Here is a 23022-nt window from a genome sequence, read left to right as displayed (position 1 = left end):
TTGCACATCATCATCTGCACATCTATCACTCCAGTGTTAATGCTAAATTGTAATTATTTCGCCACTATGGCCAATTTATTGCATTACCTCCCTAATCTTAATACATTTGCACACACTTGTGGTGGTTGATTTCTGTATTATTAAATGAGGAGAGACAAACTTATCACACAAGTCAGAGTTTACTTAAACTAAATCTTTAATAGTGAGAGCTTTGCAATAGCAATGGCTGGTCAACGAATCACCGTCTCTGATGATCCGTTGAGAGCGGCGAGACAAAAGTACAAAGGTCTTTTATAGCCAAGATACACCCCTCTCAACCTACATGACGAACAACAGATATATAGAATGGGTCACAAGGTTAAGATTTGCATGAAGGATACCTATAATACATAGCAGACAGTATCTGCTGTGTCAACAGTTTTCATTGTATAGACCAGTGTCTGGTCCTCCTACTCCAAACTGGAACCATCTCTCCCTGGTACGGTATAGAACAGAAACATTAACTCATGTTCCCTGGAATGCTCTTTAGGTTTTATCACCCAAAAGACATTGTAAATCTCCTGTCAGTGTTGTCTCCCAGAGGCCCATCGTCAGTAGAACACAGACACAATAGTTAACAGAATCCTCTATTATGTTGAATAAAACAACCATTTGATGTAATAAATGTATTATAACATAATCTTGCAATTTTTCCTCTGACACTGTATATATATATTTTCTATTGTGTTATTGACTGTACGATTGTTAATCCCATGTGTAACTCATGTGTTGTTTTTGTCAAACTGCTTTGCTTTATCTTGGCCAGGTCGCAGTTGTAAATGAGAACTTGTTCTCAACTAGCACACCTGGTTAAATAAAGGTGAAATAAATAAAAAATGTTTTAAAAAAAACCCAGGACTTCTCTGTCTTGATAGCACACATGACCCTCCTCCTGAATCGTCTTACCAGTCGATGCTGCCGGAAAGCTAGAAATTCCTCGGAGCAAGTGGAGACAGTTCAGGCTGAGGAGTGAGTTTCACACATCCCCGTGTGCTACATATAGAAAATATATTGTAAATGTATGGAATTATACATAATTAATAATGAATGGGAAGGCTTTTATGGTTATTGTGACACCTGGTGGAAACTTGTCGTTTACCTTTAGAATAGCATAGAGAGTTATGGGTAAGATGTCATCAGTAGTACTACTTAGGACAGGTGATTGAAGCCTGATAGGAACTGGAAGACGCCAAGTAGAGCTACAGTTTAGTACCGTTTTCATTTGGATTTAAATTACCTGCTACTTTATAATTTGTGTACCTTTTTAAAGGTGACCATTTTGCCATTCATATCAGTTGGAATCTGTTCCTCACCTGGATTACAGTTCTTTCTTTTACCACTTACCATACAGGAATCTGTGAGACAAACAATGGACATTCAATTCCAAATGTGATTTTCCTGTGTTTTATTTATATTTCCACACTGAGGTTGGAATAATACTGTGAAATTGTGAAAAAATTTGATAATGCCCTTTTAGTGTAAAAACTTTGTGAAAAGATGGCCTGAAATTTCAACTTGTTTTGGTGGAAAGGAGTTTTGGCCTGAGTGGTGACATCACCAAGGTGTAAATGAGTTAATAGACCAATAAGAAAGAGTTCCAAATCTCTTTGCCAATAACAGCTATTTTTCTGTTTTCCCCTCCCCGCTCAGACCACTCCTAGACATAGCAAAATTCTTGCTTGAGAAATTGTTCTTTGCTAAGAAGCTATTTTTATTTATTTTTGACCATTTTAATTGAAAACAATCCCAGTAAGGTACTTAATTGTTACTCAGAAAGAATTTGATATTGAGAGAAAATGGCTGCATTGGATCTTTTAATACCGAAACAGTGGCAGGGTGCCTGTTTTGTTGTTGTTTGAACCGCAGGTTGCTCTTTTAAGTGTAGTAGCCTACCAAATAACAATAATGCACAATTAAAGTATATCCTGTGAAGCACTATAGCCACTCTGTGATTAAACCTCATAGGAAGACAGTTTTATCATGTGGGTGGAGCAAGGATGGAAAATATTTTTGGTAGCTCAGATTGTTCTGGCAATTCTCACATAGAAACTTAATTGGGAGGAAGGATGTTTGACAAGCTTTTTACATTTATATCCCGATTATTTGGGGTGAGAATCATGATGGAAGTGGAAGGTTTAGGTAATTTGTAGGCCTATGCAGAGCCTTTAGAAAGTATTCATACCCCTTGACTTATTCCACATTTTGTTATGTTACAGCCGGAATTCAAAATGAATTTTTAAAAAAGAATTCTCACCCATCTACACACATTTTTTTTAACGATTTATTGAAAATTAAATACAGAAATATCTTGAAAGTATGCCTTATCACAGTTTTTGATTTCGGTTTCAATTTAATTTTAAACATGAAATTAAGAAATATGTATGTATTTCTAGCTTTTTAATAAAAATTCAAAAATAAATCTTTGCTGTTGGGACAGCTTTATGTAGGCCCTAACAGTTTGTCACTGTTATAGTGCAATTCATGTATTGTTTAGTGCTGTGTTGTGTAGTGGCTTTGCTGGCATGTATCTAAAAAAACTATTATTTTATTTTGCCCCACCCAGATTTACATGCTAAAATCGCCACCCGCGCATCACCAACGGTCACGTCACGTCTAGATGTGAAGGAAAAAAAGACAAAAACAATAATGAATAATTCCTATTCTAACAGTATTTATTTATAATGTACATACTCAGGTCTGCGTCTGCGTAGAAGACAGTATTGGCTGTAAGAAATAAAGACAAAACAAAATGACGACATTGTTTGCAAAATAAATAATGTAGTGAATATTTTTCTAAACTGCATTACCCACTCCAGGCAGCAGATGGCGATGTGAGTATTTCAGGTGATGCTTCTTGCGTGACGTATAATCTAGTGGACGGAACGGGACGCATTTTCAATAACAACAGGTTACTGAGACTACCACCTCGGTAACGTTAGCTTCCTAGCCAGTATAAAATCAAACATTTTGACAAATGTTGTGTAGCTACACGAATTGCAGTGTTTTAAACATGATTACGTTAACGTTTCTAGCTACTAGTTGATTAAAAGGTAATTTGCTTGCTAAAGTTGCACCCAAAAATAATTCATACTGAGACGAGCTAACGTCTCAGCTACTTCTCCCCTGCTAAAGAAGAGGAGGTCTGTTGGACAGAGGAAGAAGCTCTTGTGAAAGAGGAAGACGAGGCTGTCACAGTTAAAAACAATAAGTAGCGGGTGAGGCTGTTAGAGTGAACGAGAAAGACGTTTCAGTGAAAGAAAAGGAAGACGCGTTCAGAGTGAAATAAGAGGAGGAGGAGAAAGATGAGGCTGCCGTTTTTGGAGTCGAAGAAGGAGAGGACTGTCACGGTGAAATAAGAGAAAGACATTGCAGGAGAAGGAAGAAGAGAACAACGATGAAGATCTGATTAACACCAGTGAGTACTGTCTTAAAAACAGAGGCACAAACTCTACACTGAACCAATATGTGTTTCCCATTAACTGTCACTTCTTGAAAAATATGTTGGAAAACAATATTTAACAGTGGTTTTCTGTGGTTGTTACTGAGTAGGCTGATACTCCATTTCATTGATCCACAATCCACAGTCAAGGCTGTGAAATATAAGAATGCCCCCAATGAAATTCTGAAGTCTAATCCATTCACAGTGCGATTAATATATATATATATATATATATTATTTTTGTTGTTGTCAAATTAACAAATTATTGTTTTCCAGGTGATGCTGGTTGAGAGAAAGCCAAGAGTGTGCAAAGCTGTCAAGGCAAAAGGTGGGTATTTGAAGAATCTCAAATATAAAAAATATTTTGATTTGTTTAACACTTTTATGTTGGTTACTACATGATTCCATATGTGTAATTTTATAGTATAGTGTAGATCATTTAATTTGGTCATTTTTCTATGAGAAAATGTTATTTTGAGAGTGAAAACCTGACATAAGAACATTTTCAAAATCTGCTGTTTTCCAAAGGCCTACTTGTCGTCCTTTATTTATGATTAATCTATAAGATAATATTATTATTATTACCTAGCCTGCCAGAATACATTGTTAGACAGTTTTAAAATACACTTTTAATGCTTTGTGTGTTGTATTTACAATAAAATGTTATTTGGAATTTTACAGGTTCAAAACTCAAAGTTGCATAATGGCCAAGAAAAAGCTGCCATACAAGCTACGTATAAGATGCAATAAGGATGAACGAGTCCCATCCTCTCCAAGAATAAACAGTGGAACCGTAAATCCAAGTTGAAGAACCAGCATAAAGAATAAAGACCCCCAAAAATATGAGGAAATATTAAACAAAGGACGAAACTACAACAAAACATGTAGACATGAGATGTCCCTTACTGATAGTATCCTAAAAAATAGGAACATTTCAAGCAAAGAGAGGGAGAAGGCAGAAAAGCTGCAGCAGCATGAAAAATATATAATGCCAGTGCTTCCTGGAGAATGAGGAAGATGAGAGCAAAGCGAAGAGAGGAAGACCGGAGCGACCAGAAACGTGTTAAGAAAACACAAGAAGAACTGAATTACAGAAGAACAACAGAGAGAAGAATGCAAAGCTTAAAGAAAACATCAACAGAGAGCAGCTAGGTCAAAAGAGGAGCATGAAGGAGAAAAAGCAAAAAGATGGCAAAAATATAGTCAGAACAAAGAAAATGCAACGCAGAATGAACAGGCAACGCAGCATAACAAGATAATATGGGAGCAGAAAGAATTAGTCTCAAGAAACAAGAGGATAAAGAACCTAGAATCTAACTTGAACATTGTAAAAGAGCCTTGCAGATAGCAGGGCAAGATGTATGGAGTCCAGAAGGAAGAGCCTCAAGTGGCTGAAGCCTGTATGTCAAAACAGGCAGCACAGTACGTCACTGCTATCATGGAGCTCATTGACAAGGCCTCACAGAGGAAGGCAGTCATTTTCCCGCAAAGGAACATCGGAACCACAACAGAAGGGGATGTTGGAAGTGGCAGTTGTTGAAGCAGTAGCCTAAGGCCTATCAAAAGTCCAGACAATCTGCAACTAGGAAGGCTTTGGCTTGTTCACTGAATATGATTAAGAACTACAAACTACAGAGACAGTTTGCAAAAAGATGTTGGGGTCAGTAGAAAACTCTTAAGGCAAAGCAAGAACAAAAAAAAGGCCATGAGGTCTACATAGATTATTACCTCCATCGACAGTCACACACACTGGGTGCTAGAGGAGTATTGATGGTGTGCCTTTTATTCCTGTAACTACACATGTGAAACTGCAAGAAAATCATATTTAAATGTATGTTAAACCATTTTTTTTTTAAATGTTGACCCTGATGTCATACTGGCCCTTTATTTATAGAAATACCCGTATCTAACCTGAAAAGACATAACACACACAGGAGAGAAGCCTTACCATTGCTCTCTGTGTGGAAAAGGTTTCGCACAGTTAGGGAACATGAAAAGATATGAGGACGCACACAGAAGAGACGCTTTACCACTGCTCTCTGTGTGGAAATAGTTTTACCCAGTTAGGACACCAGAAAGTGCATGAGAGAATACACACAGGGGAGAAGCCTTAACAATGCTCAGACTGTGGGAAGACATATTCCTCATCACAGCCACTTAATGTGAGAATCCAGATAGGAGGGAAGAAGTCTTACTAGTGTGTAAATTGATATTTCACATCACATTGACTTAAAGTTAATCAGAGAACATAAACAGTGCTCCTGTTGTCTTATATTGTTGACTGAGAATGTGTTTACTTGTTTACACCATATGAAATTGTATTGTACAAAATATACCCCAAAATATATTTGTATGTTTATTATTACAAAACAAACATACAACAATTATTGTATATGATTAAATGGTCCTGTTGTAACCTCTGACTGTGTAGATCAGATCCCATGTGTTTAAATGGCCCTTTTGTAACCTCTGACTGTGTAGATCAGATTTCATGTGTTTAAATGGTCCTTTTGTAACCTCTGACTGTGTAGATCAGATTCCATGGGTTTAAATGGTCCTTTTGTAACCTCTGACTGTGTAGATCAGATTCCATGGGTTTAAATGGTCCTTTTGTAACCTCTGACTGTGTAGATCAGATTCCATGTGTTTAAATGGTCCTGTGACCTCTGACACTGTGTGTGTGTTTATCTGAGTGTGTCATTCCTCCAGCGCTATAGATACTCAAGTGATATTTGGATGATTCATTCTCTCTATTGTTTACATTTAAATTGTTGGCTTTAAGGGAATAGTCTGGTCACATCTAACAGAGTGTCTTTAATAGTCTGGTCACATCTAACAGAGTGTCTTTAATAGTCTGGTCACATCTAACAGAGTGTCTTTAATAGTCTGGTCACATCTAACAGAGTGTCTTTAATAGTCTGGTCACATCTAACAGAGTGTCTTTAATAGTCTGGTCACATCTAACAGAGTGTCTTTAATAGTCTGGTCACATCTAACAGATTGGCTTTAATAGTCTGGTCACATCTAACAGAGTGTCTTTAATAGTCTGGTCACATCTAACAGAGTGTCTTTAATAGTCTGGTCACATCTAACAGAGTGTCTTTAATAGTCTGGTCACATCTAACAGAGTGGCTTTAATAGTCTGGTCACATCTAACAGAGTGTCTTTAATAGTCTGGTCACATCTAACAGAGTGTCTTTAATAGTCTGGTCACATCTAACAGAGTGTCTTTAATAGTCTGGTCACATCTAACAGAGTGTCTTTAATAGTCTGGTCACATCTAACAGAGTGTCTGGTCACATCTAACAGAGTGTCTTTAATAGTCTGGTCACATCTAACAGAGTGTCTTTAATAGTCTGGTCACATCTAACAGAGTGTCTTTAATAGTCTGGTCACATCTAACAGAGTGTCTTTAATAGTCTGGTCACATCTAACAGAGTGTCTTTAATAGTCTGGTCACATCTAACAGAGTGTCTTTAATAGTCTGGTCACATCTAACAGAGTGTCTTTAATAGTCTGGTCACATCTAACAGAGTGTCTTTAATAGTCTGGTCACATCTAACAGAGTGTCTTTAATAGTCTGGTCACATCTAACAGAGTGTCTTTAATAGTCTGGTCACATCTAACAGAGTGTCTTTAATAGTCTGGTCACATCTAACAGAGTGTCTTTAATAGTCTGGTCACATCTAACAGAGTGTCTTTAATAGTCTGGTCACATCTAACAGAGTGTCTTTAATAGTCTGGTCACATCTAACAGAGTGTCTTTAATAGTCTGGTCACATCTAACAGAGTGTCTTTAATAGTCTGGTCACATCTAACAGAGTGTCTTTAATAGTCTGGTCACATCTAACAGAGTGTCTTTAATAGTCTGGTCACATCTAACAGAGTGTCTTTAATAGTCTGGTCACATCTAACAGAGTGTCTTTAATAGTCTGGTCACATCTAACAGAGTGTCTTTAATAGTCTGGTCACATGTAACAGAGTGTCTTTAATAGTCTGGTCACATCTAACAGAGTGGCTTTAAGGGAATGGTATGGTCACGTCTTATAGAGTTTGGTTTGAGATGTTACTATCGGTATATCGGCACGTATAACGCCTCATACTAGTGGACGGGACTCTTAGTCAAACAACAAGAACAACCAGGACATCAGAACACCTTTGTAGCTCTCAGCCGGCGTATCTGTTAAGACAATTTCACATTCTAAATTGGTTGAAAACTGGGAGGCTATTTTTGTTGCATTTCCTGTCTCTGTTAAAAAATGTTTTCCCTACAGGATGTTTCTGATCTACAATCACGTGCAGGACCTGGGGAAGTGAGAATGATGAAAGAAAGGTTCCAGGTTTTACTGTATTTTGCGGAGCAATTTTGTGCAAAAAAGTGTGTAAACCCTACAGAACAGATTGACCCTGATGGGCTGTGAAGACCGAATGGTAAGCTGCTGTACTGCTCTGAACAATGTTCTGAAGTCTATTTTCCCCAGGGTGAAAGCTGCTCTGCTCCAGCCTCTGGTGGGGATCCTGCACAAACTGCAACCAGCCTACTGGGTGGTGGTGAAAGACCTGAGACGAAGGCATTTTAACCAGCAGATGTGGACTGGACCATACCAGGTATTGCATGATTACACCCCCACTGCTGTTTGCGTAGCTGAGAGGTCTACTTGGATCCACGCCAGCCACTGCAGGAAGGTGCCATACTGCCCACCAGACCCTGAGGATGGAGGACCCGAGACGCCGGAAATCACCGACTAGGTCGCTATGGGAGAATCAGGCCCAGACTCTATGCATTGTTTTTTTTGGTGCTTTTTTTTGTCTTGAGCCTTCTCATTACAGTTGCCATATGGACAGTGACTCAAGGACAACCTCCTGGAAGAAGGACAAAATGGTAGATGACCGTTCAGTCCATGGCGGGACTTAAATAACAGCCGCTCCAGCTCCAGCCAACGGGAAGCTCAGGACAGGAGTCCAGCAAACAATAACTGCCCCAATAATAATAACCGCCCCCTGTTGTTAAAGAACACGGAGACGTGATCATTGTCCTCTTTGTACAGATGAAGAGTGTACTTTTGTATAATGTTTAATCGTTTATATTATTGCCTTAAGAATGTTTTGCACCATATGAAGGTGAAGTGAATTGGGAAGTGAATTGGGAAAGTGAATTTGGAAAGTAAGAAATTCACATTTGAAATAGTTTGGAGGGTGGATCATGCAACTGTGTCTGACTGTTGTTTTAGTCATTGTATTGATTTTGCTGCTCATCCTCATGTTGAAGTTTTTCTGCAATATGTGTTTGAAACTGGTTCACAAATTCAAGGTCACATGTAATGCTAACTGTTGCCATGACAAGGGCCAGAATGCAAGATGTGAAGGAAGAGCTACCTTTTTACTGCTGAAGACCGTGATGTTTGACCTGTTGCATACTTAGAAATGTGTCTGTTGCAGACAGGTTTGTTCTCACGAGGTCGGGTCAGTGGGACATTGTCTGAAGGCCCAGACTCTGTGATTGCTGAAAGGATCCACTGGGCTGTCATCAGCAGACACTGTCAAGCTAGAACTGTGTATGGTATGTGTAGAAGGTCAAAGGTTTTAAACTCAGTGGAACAAGAGAAGCCATTTTACAAAGACAACGTACTAGTGTGAGAACGCCCTCTCCTAAAACTTTTCATATTTTGCATGTTTGAAGATCTGCTTAGATTATGACATAATTGGCTTACATTATGAATTTACATGCACTGTTTTATGTGTTAAATGTTTGCTTGTTGATGTCTATGAAGAGACAGCATTGAATGGTATAAACTGTATGTATCCTTGGGTTGTGCAGGGGACTGGGTATCATGACCACCATCTTCTCAGACCAATTGGCAGAATGCCCAGAATATATTTTAGAGGAGACAGTGCTCAGTTTCTTTTGGAGGCAAAGCACACGCGATAACGACCAGTCACAATGCAGGAACCAATCCATTGAATTATTTCCTTTAAGCTTCTTCTTTAGTGACTACATTGTTCATTATGTGGAGATAAACAATTGAATAACCCAAAGGAAGGTTATTTACTATGGAAGACGTCATTGTGACCTTTTACATATGGTGTGAATTTGTCATATTATTTTATAGAAGATTGTATCTTCTAAGAGGGGAATGTGATAGAAATCACGTATTTACCTTTTGTTTAATATTAATAGTTAACAATAATATGCTGACAAATAGTAAATACTTTTTTTTTTTTTACTGCCAATGCTGTGCTTCTGAGAAAGGATGGTTCATCTCTTCCACATTCACTCCCCGCAGCTGGTCTGGACGTGTAGTCAAGGACATGGGATAGAGATCAACCATTCTGGACGTGTAGTCAAGGACATGGGATAGAGATCAGCTGGTCTGGACGTGTAGTCAAGGACATGGGATAGAGATCAACCATTCTGGACGTGTAGTCAAGGACATGGGATAGAGATCAGCTGGTCTGGACGTGTAGTCAAGGACATGGGATAGAGATCAGCCGGTCTGGACGTGTAGTCAAGGACAAGGGATAGAGATCAGCTGGTCTGGACGTGTAGTCAAGGACATGGGATAGAGATCAGCTGGTCTGGACGTGTAGTCAAGGACATGGGATAGAGATCAGCCGGTCTGGACGTGTAGTCAAGGACATGGGATAGAAATCAGCCGGTCTGGATGTGTAGTCAAGGACATGGGATAGAGATCAGCCGGTCTGGATGTGTAGTCAAGGACATGGGATAGAGATCAGCTGGTCGTGTAGTCAAGAACATGGGATAGAGATCAGCCGGTCGTGTAGTCAAGGACATGGGATAGAGATCAGCTGGTCGTGTAGTCAAGGACATGGGATAGAGATCAACCATTCTGGACGTGTAGTCAAGGACATGGGATAGAGATCAGCTGGTCTGGACGTGTAGTCAAGGACATGGGATAGAGATCAACCATTCTGGACGTGTAGTCAAGGACATGGGATAGAGATCAACCATTCTGGACGTGTAGTCAAGGACATGGGATAGAGATCAGCTGGTCTGGACGTGTAGTCAAGGACATGGGATAGAGATCAACCATTCTGGACGTGTAGTCAAGGACATGGGATAGAGATCAGCTGGTCTGGACGTGTAGTCAAGGACATGGGATAGAGATCAGCTGGTCTGGATGTGTAGTCAAGGACATGGGATAGAGATCAGCTGGTCTGGACGTGTAGTCAAGGACATGGGATAGAGATCAGCCGGTCTGGACGTGTAGTCAAGGACATGGGATAGAGATCAGCTGGTCTGGACGTGTAGTCAAGGACATGGGATAGAGATCAGCCGGTCTGGACGTGTAGTCAAGGACATGGGATAGAGATCAGCTGGTCTGGATGTGTAGTCAAGGACATGGGATAGAGATCAGCTGGTCTGGATGTGTAGTCAAGGACATGGGATAGAGATCAGCTGGTCGTGTAGTCAAGGACATGGGATAGAGATCAGCTGGTCGTGTAGTCAAGGACATGGGATAGAGATCAGCTGGTCGTGTAGTCAAGGACATGGGATAGAGATCAGCTGGTCGTGTAGTCAAGGACATGGGATAGAGATCAGCTGGTCGTGTAGTCAAGGACATGGGATAGAGATCAGCTGGTCGTGTAGTCAAGGACATGGGATAGAGATCAGCTGGTCGTGTAGTCAAGGACATGGGATAGAGATCAGCTGGTCGTGTAGTCATTGACATGGGATAGAGATCAGCTGGATGTGTAGTCAAGGACATGGGATAGAGATCAGCTGGATGTGTAGTCAAGGACATGGGATAGAGATCAGCTGGTCGTGTAGTCAAGGACATGGGATAGAGATCAGCTTGAAAAACAGATAGACCTGTATTGTTTCATATCTTTCACCTGAGTAACCTGGTCATACGGCATAAGACAAAAGAGCCTCTGAGAAGTGACCACAGTTCTTCAGCCCATCCTGTTCTTTTACTATCTTCCAAGGTCCAACGAGGTAGCTTATAATTGCCCTGACCTGCCAGGGGGGGGTGGAAGCAAAAATGACTTCGCAATTCTGTTTCTAGACCCCTTTGTGTCTCCGTATTATTTTAGCTCATGCTCCATTCACTCTGTGCGCATGTAGTGGCCCTTTGCTCCCCTAATTAATAAGTGAATAAATATTTAGTTTAAGTATAACTCTGACTTGTGTGATAAGTTTGTCTCTCCTCATTTGATAATACAAATATAACAACCACACGTTAACCACTCCAGTCAGCTGATGGCGATGTGAATCTTTCATGTGATGCTTCTTGCGTGACGTATAATCTAGTGGACGGAACTGGAGGCTTCTTCAACAGCGACAAAAGGCTTCTGATTCAACCAACGCGGTGGTGTGCTAGCAAACATAAAGCTGAAACGTTGAAGATCTTTAGACTAATCTTGGGTATATTACTCTTAGTGTTTTGAACAGAATTCTGTTTACGTATCTACTAGTTCATTTAAACGTAACTTGCTTGTTAAATTAGCAAATGAGTTAAATTGATACAGCACAAGGCTAATCGCCCGGAACATGAGCTCACTGAGTATGATGGAGAAATAAGCTCTGGTGAAAGGAGAGGAAGAAGCTATCAGGATGAAAAAGGATGAAGATGAGGCTATCACATTGAAAGAAGAGAATGGATTGAAAGAAGAGGAAGAGGAGGCTATCTCAATAAAGGAGAAAGAGGAGGAGGAAGACGTTTTGGGAGTGAAAGAGGAGGAGACTGAAGATCCGATTACCATCAGTGAGTATTGTCTTAAAAACAGGGGCACAATCTCTGCAGTTGTTGAACTAATGTGTGGTTTTAAAGGGGCATTCTACTGAAGTTCTACACTTGAATATGTTGTTCAGAACTGTAGGAATTGTTAAAGGGTCAATCTGCCATTGGTACATATTTTTGGGACTTTTCAATTAGATTTATTGAATTCTCCATGTGGTCTACATTAAAGTGCACTAAATCTAATATAACAGGCTTTTAAAATTCAATATTGGTGCATCATTTGTACTTAAAATATCAAAGGGACGTAAAAGGCACCCATTTTGTGGAAATGACCCGTTACATTTACAACACAAACAATATTTTACAAAATCATGATGAAAGTGGCCATTTTAGGCCCTTTTTAGACATTCATGCCTCTTGTTAGACTCTGATTGCAATAAACAGTAATACGTTTACCATCTGTTTGATGTTCTCGTTCACACAGGAGAGAGACATGACTATTGTGGATCCTCTGGGGAGCCTCAACAACATCCTGATGCTGACGAGTCAGAGAAGAGTCTCTCCAGATCAGAACACCAGATGGTACAGCTTGGTCTGGTCTAGCATACAGCTTGCTCTATCTGGGTCTGGGTTTCTGTAAAGCACTTTATGACAACAGTGACATCAGCATCCATAATGATATGTCGTTGTCCCCTCTTTATGGTTACCAGGACAACGCTAGCCCTTCCTCCCTCCCGGAGTCCCTGTGTCGTGCCTCTCCCAGTAGCGCCTTACTGCTGGGTATGAAGAGGTTGTCTGCTGCTGGTGGACTGCAGGAAAACAACGGGGCTGAGTGGAACTGTGAGAGGAGGAGAAGAGAAGAAAGGATCAGATTTGACTCATCAAAGTAAGTGCTGTAGTTTAGTTTGAACAAATACAACAGATCTGCCCACTGGTATCTGTTACCAGGACAACCAGCAGAGTTCTGTTAGTTGACATGAAGATAGACTGGTGGATATGGATGTTATGAATATCATAACACTGAAAAGGATTCTGCCAATGAAAGAGACCATAGAAAACCTTGATGAAAGTTAGCTTTAGAGAGAAAGTTTCAAGATGATCTGATGTAAGGTGCATGTTTTTACAAAAACATTTCCTTAAAACATTATGGATGTTACATTGTCTGTCTCAGTCAACCCCCCCTATCTTTACAAGACTCTAGGACACACAAACTAAACTCAAGACACTTCAACCATTTGAGCGATACAAAAGGCACCAGTTGGATAGCTCCATCTGTGACGTTTCAAGCTAGCTGTGGAGTGATCTTACAGCACGTTCTTACCTCCGTTACACATGTTCAGGTTGACTTTCCCACGGAATCAACCATATATGAACGCTGCCCTGCGTCCCCACCACCACACAATTACAATGTATAAAATATAAAAAAAATTAACATCAAGCCTTTTCATACCTTATAATATGGCTTTATATATGTACTGAACAAAAATATAAATGCTCACTGCAACAATTTAAACGATTTACAGTTCATATAACACAATCGCTCAATGTAAATAAATTAATTAGGCCCTGATCTATGGACTTCACATGCCTGGGCAGGGGCGTAGGCATAGGCCCACCCACTGGGGAGAATTTGTTTTTCCCCACAAAAGAGCTTTATTACAGAGAGAAATACTCCTCAGTTTCATCATCTGTCCGGGTGGCTGGTCTCAGACAATGTGGAGGTCCTGGGCTGGCGTTGTTATACGTGGTCTGCGGTTGTGAGGCCAGTTGGATGTACTGCCAAATTCTCTAAAACAACGTTGGAGGCGGCTTTTGACTGGTACTGTACATTAAATTCCCTGGCACCAGCTCCGGTGGACATTCCTGCAGTCAGCATGCCAGTTGCACGCCCCCTCTGAGACGTCTGTGGCATTGTGTTGTATGACAACTGCATATTTTAGTGGCCTTTTATTGTCCCCAGCACAAGGTGCACCTGTGCAATGATAATGCCATTTAATCAACTTCTTGATATGCCACACCTGTAAGGTGAATGGATTATCTTGGCAAAGAATGTTCACTAACAGGGATGTAAAATTTGTGCACAATTTTGAGATAAATATTTTTGTACGTATGGAAAAATACTGCAATCTTTTATTTCAGCTCATGAAACATGGGACCAACACTTTACATGCTGCGTTTATATTTTTGTTCTGTATAATTGCTATCAGTTTTAGGAACATGTGTTGTCATAGTGAGTTCATGAGAATGAACAAGCCTTTTCAGACTTTTATAATATATATATATATATATACACTTAATATACACTGCTCAAAAAAATAAAGTGAACACTAAAATAACACATCCTAGATCTGAATGAATGAAATAATCGTATTAAATACTTTTTTCTTTACATAGTTGAATGTGCTGACAACAAAATCACACAAAAATAATCAATGGAAATCCAATTTATCAACCCATGGAGGTCTGGATTTGGAGTCACACTCAAAATTAAAGTGGAAAACCACACTACAGGCTGATCCAACTTTGATGTAATGTCCTTAAAACAAGTCCAAATGAGGCTCAGTAGTGTGTGTGGCCTCCACGTGCCTGTATGACCTCCCTACAATGCCTGGGCATGCTCCTGATGAGGTGGCGGATGGTCTCCTGAGGGATCTCCTCCCAGACCTGGACTAAAGCATCCGCCAACTCCTGGACAGTCTGTGGTGCAACGTGGCGTTGGTGGATGGAGCGAGACATGATGTCCCAGATGTGCTCAATTGGATTCAGGTCGGGGAACGGGCGGGCCAGTCCATAGCATCAATGCCTTCCTCTTGCAGGAACTGCTGACACACTCCAGCCACATGAGATCTAGCATTGTCTTGCATTAGGAGGAACCCAGGGCCAACCGCACCAGCATATGGTCTCACAAGGGGTCTGAGGATCTCATCTCGGTACCTAATGGCAGTCAGGCTACCTCTGGCGAGCACATGGAGGGCTGTGCGGCCCCCCAAAGAAATGTCACCCCATACCATGACTGACCACCGCCAAACCGGTCATGCTGGAGGATGTTGCAGGCAGCAGAACGTTCTCCACGGCGTCTCCAGACTCTGTCACATCTGTCACGTGCTCAGTGTGAACCTGCTTTCATCTGTGAAGCGCACAGGGCGCCAGTGGCAAATTTGCCAATCTTGGTGTTCTCTGGCAAATGCCAAACATCCTGCACGGTGTTGGGCTGTAAGCCCAACCCCCACCTGTGGACGGCGGGCCCTCATACCACCCTCATGGAGTCTGTTTCTGACCGTTTGAGCAGACACATGCACATTTGTGGCCTGCTGGAGGTCATTTTGCAGGGCTCTGGCAGTGCTCCTCCTGCTCCTCCTTGCACAAAGGCGGAGGTAGCGGTCCTGCTGCTGGGTTGTTGCCCTCCTACGGCCTCCTCCACGTCTCTTGATGTACTGGCCTGTCTCCTGGTAGCGCCTCCATGCTCTGGACACTACGCTGACAGACACAGCAAACCTTCTTGCCACAGCTCGCATTGATATGCCATCCTGGATGAGCTGCACTACCTGAGCCACTTGTGTGTGTTGTAGACTCCGTCTCATGCTATTACTAGAGTGAAAGCACCGCCAGCATTCAAAAGTGACCAAAACATCAGCCAGGAAGCATAGGAACTGAGAAGTGGTCTGTGGTCACCCCCTGCAGAACCACTCCTTTATTGGGGGTGTCTTGCTAATTGCCTATAATTTCCACCTGTTGTCTATTCCATTTGCACAACAGCATGTGAAATTTGTCAATCAGTGTTGCTTCCTAAGTGGACAGTTTGATTTCACAGAAGTGTGATTGACTTGGAGTTACATTGTGTTGTTTAAGTGTTCCCTTTATTTTTTTGAGCAGTGTATTTACAACCACCTGCTTGATAGGAATCCAGCGATGTCTGTGTCTTGAGTGTCATAGAACTGTCTGGTGTTTTGTGTTCTGACTTATAAAACAGAATTACGATTGTTAAAGCTCTGGCCTCAGATTATTGAACATAATGAATAAAATATGTTTACATTACCTATCAGTAATTACCAGTAAGCTCTACAACATAATTTGTTTTAAAATCGCACCAAGATTGTTAAAACTTTGAACAGGTTATTGAGGGACCTGATTTAACCTCCTAGCAAGAGTTGTGGAGGTTTCATTCAGGTCTGTATTTAAATAAACACTGTCTTTGGCAGGAGAAAGACCAGACTCAGAGGAACCAGAAACGTCCAATCCGTCCAAACCGGCAAAACAACACGACCGCTCCCGCTGTGGAAAGAGTTTTACAGAGTTAGGCAACTATGAAAAGGCATGAAAGGACACACAGGTGAGAAGCCTCATCAATGCTCTCACTGTGGAAAGACTTTTACCGAGTTATGGAGCCTGAAAACACATGAGAGAATACACACAGGGGAGAAGCTGTACTACTGCTCCCAGTGTGGAAAGAGTTTTACTCGGTCAGGGCACATGAAAGACCATAAGAGAACACACACAGGGGAGAAGCCTTACCTCTGTTCCCAGTGTGGAAAGAGTTTTACCCACTTATGTAACCTGAAAACACACGAGAGATTACACTTAGGGGAGAAGCCTTACCACTGCTCCCAGTGTGGAAAGAATTTTACCCGGTCAGGGCACATGAAAGAACATAAGAGAACGCACACATTGGAGAAGCCTTACCTCTGTTCCCAATGTGGAAAGAGTTTTACCCACTTATGTAACCTGAAAACACATGAGAGGTTACACACCGGGGAGAAGCCTTATGAATGCTCTCCGTGTGGATTGAGTTTTACCACGTTAGGGTACCTGAAATCACATGAGCGAACACACACAAGAGAGAAGTCTTTCCACTGCTCATAGTCCAGAGAGATTTTCACCCATTTAGGGAGCCTGAAAAGGCATGACAGGACACACACAATTGAGAAGCCTCATTGTTGCTCTCATTGTGGAAAGACTTTTACCCAGTTAGGGAGCCTGAAAAGACATGAGAGAATACACACAGGGGAAAAGCCTCATCACTGCACTCACTGTGGGAAGACTTTTACCCAGTTAGGGGGCCTGTTAACCTGTCTGGGCTAGGGGGCAGTATTGAGAATTTTGGAAAAAATATGTTCCCATTTTTAACTGCCTCCTACACCAACTCAGAAGCTAGAATATGCATATTATTGTTCAGGTTTGGATAGAAAACACTCTGAATTTTCTAAAACTGTTTGAATGGTGTCTGTGAGTATAACAGAACTCCTATGGCAGGCAAAAACCTGACACGGTTTCAAGCAGGAAGTACCCTGTCTGACAAGGAGTCGTGCGTCTTGCATCTTTTTATTGAAAAGTAAGGATCTTAGCTGTAACGTGACAATTCCCAGGGCTCCAATAGGCTCTCAGAACCCGCGAAAAACCTGAAGGTTTACGAGGGAGCCTCAGGCTGAAACACATTATCACCTTTTGTAAGTGGCTGCTCCGAGGACCTTTGAATGAGGCGCGTGCACGAGTCGCTTCTGAGGAGAAATTTTATTCGGCTGTTTAGGCTCAATGCATACTCCCGGTCGGAATATTATCACTAATCTACGAGTTAAATGGCATAAAAATTGGTTTTAAACAGCGGTTGACATGCTTCGAAGTACGGTAATGGAATATTTAGACATTTTTGACACGCCAATGCGCCATGCGCGGGACCGTGAAGAAGCATTCTAGAACTCACGAACAAAACGTCGCTGTTTGGATATAACGATGGATTATTTGGGACCAAACCAACATTTGTTATTGAAGTAGAAGTCCTGGCAGTGTATTCTGATGAAGAACAAGCAAGGTAAGAACATTTTTCTTATAGGAAATGTGATTTTGGTGGAGGCTGACCTGGGTGGGTATCTAAATAGCTAGCCCTGTAATGCCGGGCTATGTACTTAGATTATTGCAAAATGTGCTTCATCCGAAAAGCTATTTTAAAATCGGACATATCGAGTGCATAGAGGAGTAATGTATCTATAATTCTTAAAATAATTGTTATGCTTTTTGTGAACGTTTATCGTGAGTAATTTAGCAAACTGTTAGTAAATTCACCGGAAGTTTGCGGGGGTTATGCGTTTTCTGAACGTCACATGCTAATGCAAAAAGCTGTTTTTTGATATAAATATGAACTTGATTGAACAGACATGTATGTATTGTATAACACAATGTCCTAGGTGTGTCATCTGATGAAGATCATCAAAGGTTAGTGCTGCATTTAGCTGTGGTTTGGGTTTATGTGACATGATATGCTAGCTTGAAAAATGGCTGTCTGATTTTTTCTGGCTGGGCACTCTGCTGACATAATCTAATGTTTTGCTTTCGTTGTAAAGCCTTTTTGAAATCGGACAGTGGGGTTAGATTAACGAGATTCTTGTCTTTAAATAGCTGTAAAATAGTCATATGTTTGAGAAATTGAAGTAATAGTATTTCTAACGATTCAAAAATCGCGCCACTGGAATTTCAGTAGCTGTTACGTAGGTGGGACGAAATCGTCCCACATACCCCAGAGAGGTTTTAACGCATGAGAGAATACACACAGGGGAGAAGCCTTACCGCTGCTCCCAGTGTGGAAAGTGTTTTACCCGTTCAGGGCACATGAAAGAACATAAAAGAACACACACAGGGGAGAAGCCTTATTGCTGCTTCCAGTGTGGAAAGAGTTTTACCCACTTATGTAACCTGAAAACACACGAGAGAATACACACAGGGGAGAAGCCTTACCACTGCTCCCAGTGTGGAAAGGGTTTTAACCAGTTAGGGGTACTGAAACGACATGAGAGGAAACACACAGGAGATAAGAATGTAGGATGTTGAACTGTAGAACATTGGATGGATATAGGACAGATGCTGGCTGAACAGTAGGACATAGGACAGATGCAGGCTGCTGAACAGTAGGATATAGGACAGATATAGGCCTCTGAACAGTGTGTTTTCCGTACTGCATGTATTATAGTGGATTGTGTTTGTGGATTTGTTTGCTGACTTCACAAAATGAATTTCCATTTAAATGGGCTAAGTATATTGTATTTTGTATATCGTACTTTGCTCTCATTTTGAGAGAAATAAAATCCAATTCGAGCAGGGTTTTCCAACTCAGTAGCTCAGATCAGCTTTAATATTGAACATAGATTGTAACCCAGTCCTTGGGGAAGATCAGCTTTAATATTGAACATAGATTGTAGATTCCATCAATGTAATTGTCTGCATCATTTCCAATTGTCTGCATCATTTCCAATTTTGTAAATGAACAAAAATATAAACACAAAATGCATTCATTTCTAAGATTTGACTGATTTACAGAAAAAAGTCAATGGAAATAAATTCTTTAGGCCCTAATCTGGTTTTCACATGACTGGGAATACAGCTACGCATCTGTTGGTCAACGATACCTTAAAAAAGGTAGGGGTATGGATCAGAAAACCAGTCAGTATTTGATGTGACCACCATTTGCCTAGAGTTGATCAGGCTTTTGATTGTGGCCTGTGGAATGAGAGACTAGTCAAGGACCATATCACCTCCACCCTACTTGACACCCTAGACCCACTCCAATTTGCTTACCGGCCCAATAGGTCCACAGACGACGCAATCACCATCATACTACACACTGCCCTAACTCATCTGGACAAGAGGAATACCTATGTATGAATGCTGTTCATCGATTACACCTCAGCATTTAACACCATAGTACCCTCCAAACTCGTCATTAAGCTCGAGACCCTGGGTCTCGACCCCGCCCTGTGCAACTGGGTCCTGGACTTCCTGACGGGCCGCCCCCAGGTGGTGAGGGTAGGTAACAACATCTCCACCCCGCTGATCCTCAACACTGGGTCCCCACAAGGGTGCGTTCTCAGCCCTCTCCTGTACTCCCTGTTCACCCACGATGTCGATGTTGTCCCACTCCTCTTCAATGGCTGTGCAAAGCTGCTGCATATTAGTGGGAACTGGAACACGCTGTCATACACATCAATGTAGAGCATCCCAAACATGCTCAATGGGTGACATGTCTGGTGAGTTTGCAGGCCATGGAAGAACTGAGACATTTTTCAGCTTCCAGGAATTGTGTACAGATCGTTGTGACATGGGGCCGTGCATTATCATGCTGAAACATGAGGTGATGGAAGTGGGCCTCAGGATCTCGTCACGGTATCTCTGTGCGTTCAAATTGCCAACGATAAAATCCAATTGTGTTCGTTGTCCGTAGCTTATACCATAACCACACCTCCACCATGGGGCACTCTGGTCACAACGTTGACATAAGCAAACCGCTCGCTCACACAACACCATACATGTGAGGCCAGTTGGACGTACTGCCAAATGTTCTAAAACAACGTAGCTTATGGTAGAGAAATTAACATTAAATTATCTGGCAACAGCTCTGGTGGACATTCATATAGTCAGCATGCCAATTGCACGCTCCCTCAACTTGAGACATCTGTATCATTGTGTGATAAAACTGCACATTTTAGAGTGGCCTTTTATTGTCCCCAGCACAAGGTGCACCTGTGTAATGATCATGCTGTTTAATCAGCTTGACATGCCACATCTGTCAGGTGTATGGATTATCTTGGCAAAAGAGAAATGCTCACTGACAGGGATGTAAACAAATTTGTGCGCAAAATTTGAGATAAATAAGCCTTTATTGCATATGGAACATTTCTGGGATCTTTTATTTCAGCTCGTGAAACATGGGACCAGCCCTTTACATGTTGGATTTATATTTTGTTTTAGTGTATATACAATGCATTCAGAAAGCATTCAGACCCCTAGACATTTCCACAGTTTGTTACGTGACAACCTTATTCTAAAATTGGAAAACAATTCAATCTGATCAATCTACACACAATACCCCATAATGACAAAGCACTCATTCAAGGCACTCATTTTTACTATTTTCTATATTGTAGAATAATTGTGAAGACATCAAAACTATGAAATAACACATATGGAATCATGTAGTAACCAAAAAAGTGTTCAACAAATCAAAATGTATTTTATATTTCAGATTCTTCAAAGTAGCCACCCTTTGCCTTGATGATAGCTTTGCACACTCTTGGCATTCTCTCAACCAGGAGTTCCCATATGCTGAGCACTTGTTGGCTGCTTTTCCTTCGCTCTGCGGACCGCCTCATCCCAAACCATCTCAAATGGGTTGAGGTCGGGTGATTGTGGAGGCCAGGTCATCTGATGCAGCACTCCATAGCTCTCCTTCTTGGTCAAATAGCCCTTACATGACACTTGGCATTCAGGCCAAAGAGTTCAATCTTGGTGTCACCGGACCAGAGAATCTTGTTTCTCATGGCCTGAGAGTCTTTAGGTGCCTTTTGGCAAACTCAAAGCAGGCTGTCATGTGCCTTTTACTAAGGAGTGGCTTCCGTCTGGCCACTCTACCATAAAGGCCTGATTGGTGGAGTGCTGCAGAGATGGTCGTCCTTCTGGAAGGTTCTCCTATCTCCACAGAGGAACTCTTGAGCTCTGTCAGAGTGACCATCGGATTCTTGGTCACCTCCCTGACCAAGGCCCTTCTCCCCTGATTGTTCAGTTTGGCCGGGCGGCCAGCACTAGGAAGAGTCTTGGTGGTTCCAAACTTCTTCCATTTAAGAATGATGGAGGCCACTGTGTTCTTTGGGACGTTCAATGTTGCAGAAATGTTTTGGTACAATTCTGCAGATCTGTGCCGTGGCACAATCCTGTCTTGAAAGGAATATTTCACATCAAATATAGGCTACTTAAAGTTCATGAGAGGAACACACATACTGCTCCCAGCATGTAAAGGAATATATCACATCAAATATAGGCTACTTAAAGTTCACGAGAGAACACATACACTGCTCGTACACTTGTCTCATGTTTTTTTACAGAAATATAATTGTGCTTTAGGTCATTAAGCCACATTAAATCAAACTGTATAAAGCTGTATGCTTTTTTATTTCAATAACTGCCCCTAAGCTGTACCTCAGTACATTGACTCGATACACGTACCTCCTGTATATAGCCTCCACATTGACTCTGTACTGGTACCTCCTGTATATAGCCTCCACATTGACTCTGTACCGGTACCTCCTGTATATAGCCTCCACATTGACTCTGTACCGGTACCTCCTGTATATAGCCTCCACATTGACACTGTACCGGTACCTCCTGTATATAGCCTCCACATTGACTCTGTACCGGTACCTCCTGTATATAGCCTCCACATTGACTCTGTACCGGTACCTCCTGTATATAGCCTCCACATTGACTCTGTACTAGTACCTCCTGTATATAGCCTCCACATTGACTCTGTACCGGTACCCCCTGTATACAGCCTCGGTATTGTTTGTTTATTGGTACTTTTTTTCCCCCTTTAGTTTATTTAGGAAATATATTCGTAACTCTTATTTTTCGTAACTGCATTGTTGGTTAAGGGTTTGTAAGTAAGCATTTCACAGTAAGGTCTACACCTGTTGTATTCAGCATTTCACAGTAAGGTCTACACCTGTTGTATTCAGCATTTCACAGTAAGGTCTACACCTGTTGTATTCAGCATTTCACAGTAAGGTCTACACCTGTTGTATTCAGCATTTCACTGTAAGGTCTACACCTGTTGTATTCAGCATTTCACTGTAAGGTCTACACCTGTTGTATTCAGCATTTCACTGTAAGGTCTACACCTGTTGTATTTAGCATTTCACTGTAAGATCTACACCTGTTGTATTCAGCATTTCACTGTAAGGTCTACACCTGTTGTATTCAGCATTTCACTGTAAGGTCTACACCTGTTGTATTCAGCATTTCACTGTAAGGTCTACACCTGTTGTATTCAGCATTTCACAGTAAGGTCTATTTCATGTGACAAAT

At 41.4% G+C, this 23022-nt stretch overlaps 1 long non-coding RNA gene and 1 pseudogene across 1 annotated transcript; both read left to right on the top strand.

The window, feature by feature from the left end:
* Nucleotides 1-2746: 2746 nt before the first annotated feature.
* On the top strand, nucleotides 2747-6153 carry LOC115181659 (uncharacterized). The gene is made up of 3 exons (XR_003873483.1): nucleotides 2747-3454; nucleotides 3755-3806; nucleotides 4160-6153. It is a non-coding gene; the product is annotated as an uncharacterized LOC115181659 (long non-coding RNA).
* A 6569-nt stretch (nucleotides 6154-12722) lies between these two features.
* On the top strand, nucleotides 12723-17259 carry LOC115181677 (gastrula zinc finger protein XlCGF7.1-like; annotated as a pseudogene).
* The last annotated feature ends 5763 nt before the right edge of the window (nucleotides 17260-23022 follow it).

Source organism: Salmo trutta, unplaced genomic scaffold (assembly GCF_901001165.1).
Source record: "Salmo trutta unplaced genomic scaffold, fSalTru1.1, whole genome shotgun sequence".
NCBI classification, from domain to species: domain Eukaryota; kingdom Metazoa; phylum Chordata; class Actinopteri; order Salmoniformes; family Salmonidae; genus Salmo; species Salmo trutta.
Note: the sequence above shows the minus strand (reverse complement) of the source record. Positions and strands in the feature narration are given on the sequence as shown.